The 3,238-nt window shown below is 39.8% G+C and overlaps 1 long non-coding RNA gene across 1 annotated transcript; it reads right to left on the bottom strand.

Annotated features, from left to right (window-relative positions):
• Window positions 1-600: 600 nt before the first annotated feature.
• Window positions 601-1,758, bottom strand: LOC122093608. Its single transcript, XR_006144500.1, has 3 exons — window positions 1,574-1,758; window positions 1,211-1,402; window positions 601-780 (listed from the first exon to the last, which is right to left on the bottom strand). It is a non-coding gene; the product is annotated as an uncharacterized LOC122093608 (long non-coding RNA).
• Window positions 1,759-3,238: the final 1,480 nt, after the last annotated feature.

The following is a 3,238-nucleotide window of genomic DNA, read 5'->3' as shown; positions in this document are numbered from 1 at the left end:
GATTGTATCTCCACGTTCCACGGATGCAATTCTATACTCAAGGGATAAAGATCAAAGTAAATCAATGAGTCAACTTGTTCAGGTCAGTTCCTAATCAACTCAATCTCTTACATACCATACCCACCCTACACATTATTCTCTGAGTCAAGAACTTTTGCGAAGAGCTGATGGAGTTTTAAAATTTTTCCTTTTCTAGTCTTCCCTCCAATCTTTTTTTGAAGCTTTCAATTTTGGATTGATATCTTGGTAGTTACTAGGCATTACATCACAAATTCTGCCAAACAAAATTCTGCCATTCTAACTCCAGAGGCACAACCACCAACACCAGCACTATCTCATATGAACCCCTTCTGGCAGCTCCAGATTGAACTCGCCCATGTCCCTTTTTCTTCAGAACAGGAAGGATTGTTTATATGGCTTGTCTTGATTTTTCTCCCTCATTCTGAGCCTCTGAGGAGTTGCAAAAAATGTAGCATCTGGAGGAATACCCTCCCCCAAGAGATGTAAATGCTCAAACTGTGAAACACATGTCAAAATATGCTCCCAAGCTTCTTGCAAGTAATTCCCATCTTCGTCTGCAATGATAAGAATTGCCTGTAAAATGCAAATAAAATGCCAAATCATTATTCACTACCAATGTCCATGAATTCACAGCGACTTTTAATCAAACAGTTGGGGAGTGTAAGTCCAACCTTGTAGAACTCCTTAGTACTTTACAAACTCCCTCTGCCGTTACTCTATATCAAAGCTTCCAATCCAAGAATCTTCAACCCAGAAGCCCTGATAATGGCTTTTATAAGACATTGGCCGAATAGAAGGAACGAGGTAAGAGAGGGCTCTCAACTCCCTCTGTTGTTCCTCTTTGCTTTGCATCATTTTATCAAACATATGAAATGCACTGCCAAGAAAACGACTCTATGGCAAAGATTTTGTATTGGAATTGCAACATTCAACTCCAAAAACATGGTCCGACAGACTCCTAGAGTCTAGCAGTAACCAAGATAACAAATTACGGAAATCACCAAGAGAACAAATGTCAATTTAATCACCCAAAATACCAATATAATCACCCAACCAGAATCACCAATCACCAATATTTAATCACCAAAAATATCATAACAATCATCAAAATCGAACCAGAATCACCCAAAATATTATAGAGAAAAATAAAAAACCTAACCCTAACAAGGACTGTCCGTTTAGGGTTTACCTGCCAACGATTTGATTCAAGAACTAACAAATTTCTGGCTTAGATACAAGCCCTAACCAGGTGACAATGCAACCCCAGAGCTTCCGCACAGAGCAATCAAACCCAAGTGCGAAGACAGAGTACCAGCGCGAACAGCAAGAGAGACCGAGAGCGCGCTAATCACTGATTTTCTCCTTCGTGAGATTGACGAGACTGAGCGATGATACAAAACGTGAGCAGCGAGAGGTGTGAGAGAGAGAGAGAGAGAGGTGAGAGATGTGAGTGGTAATTAAATGCAATGCAAATCCCTAACCACATCCAATCCAGGTTCCATTCCATTACAGAGATGAAATCAGATCTCTGAATTAGTGCTCGAAATGATACCTGAGAGACGCCGAGCTTTGCGAGAGAAGAGAACTTCGAGCTTCGCAAGAGAGCAGAGAACGTTGAGCTTCCAATAGAGTAGAGAACGTCGAGCTTCGCGAGAGAGCAAAGACGGTCGTCGAGCTTCGCGAGAGAGTTGCAGCTTGTGGAGAGCTACAAGGAGATAGAGAGGACAGGGCGTCGGGCGTCGGGCATCGGGCGTTCGCGAGAGAGCAAAGACGGTCGTCGAGCTTCGCGAGAGAGTTGCAGCTTGTGGAGAGCTACAAGGAGATAGAGAGGACAGGGCGTCGGGCGTCGGGCATTGGGAGTTGGGAGTCGGGAGTCGGGAGTCGGGAGTCGGGACTGGGGACTGGATTTCACGATTTTTCTCAGTCACTTTTTGTTTTAAGAAACAGAAAAACAACTTATAGGTATTTCTTCATTCCTGTTTCTAGGAACAAAAATGGATATAAATTTCAATTTTTATTTTATAAATAGGTGAAACAGAACCAAAAAATCAAACAGAAAATATGATGTTTTTCTGTTTCTGAGTACAGAAAAACGGAAAAACCGTTTCTGAAAACAAAATCAAACGGGCCCTTAGACTGGATAAATGTTGAAAATGCAACTTGAATCTAGATTTTCAACCATCGGTTACATCGCTTAAACATAGATTCATCTGGACGTACATATGAGGATCCAACACCTGTCCCTCTTGTTTCCATACCTACTCATGGTTTTAGAGCATGGTATCGGAATGGGTATTAGTCATCCCCAAAACTATTACAGTATCAAAATGGATCGGTATTGGATCACTCGTATCAGACAAAAATACCCCTACCCTATCTTAAAATAATGAATTTTTGACTTTTTGTTACTCTTGGTCCATACCGTTCAATCGATACACTATTGACCAAGTATTGAAATCATACATTTGCCAAATTGATATTGATAGCCTAATACGAGCTATGCCATGCCAATACTTAGAAGTTCGAACCATATATATATTGCTCTTAACCCTATAACCAACAGGATATGGAATAAGTGTTGAATCATCACATGTATGATGTCTAGGTCAATGTACGTGTAGATGATCCATACTATTATTCTTTACTATTCATCCAAAAGTGTAAAAAAAAAGGTTGAGAGAAAGGTTCAACTACTTGACTAAGCATCTAACATTTGTCCTTTTTACTTCCAAATTTATTTTCATTTATATCTCTTGGATCAAGAGGAAGTCATATCCATAGAGGGGCGGGGAAGAAAGATTGGAGTTACCCAAGTCAAGGATGTAAATAGATAATAAAAAATATGGACTCAATTTGCATTCTTATCCGATTAAGGGATCTTCGAATCCGATCACACTCGATGCATATTTGATCTGTATTTGATCCATTTACATTTTTACTCACAAGTCACATATAGACTTACAAAGAATCAATGCATTTGGGCCAATGTCCATGCTGTTTCGATCTACAATCGTGTCAACCAATTCTCTTATTGGATATATTTTAATGGGCTCACTATCTAGGCCTATAAATTTCTCAAAGGTTTTATTAACGGGCTAAAGGCCCATATCTCAAAATATGATTTTTTTGGTTTTAGGCTAATGGCCCAAATCCTATAATCATGCCAAATCTGGTTCGGTTGACATCCCAAATAGTAACATACAGAAAAGAAGTATCC

Source organism: Macadamia integrifolia, chromosome 11, assembly GCF_013358625.1.
Source record: "Macadamia integrifolia cultivar HAES 741 chromosome 11, SCU_Mint_v3, whole genome shotgun sequence".
NCBI classification, from domain to species: Eukaryota; Viridiplantae; Streptophyta; class Magnoliopsida; order Proteales; family Proteaceae; genus Macadamia; species Macadamia integrifolia.
This window is presented reverse-complemented; position numbering and strand designations above follow the sequence as displayed.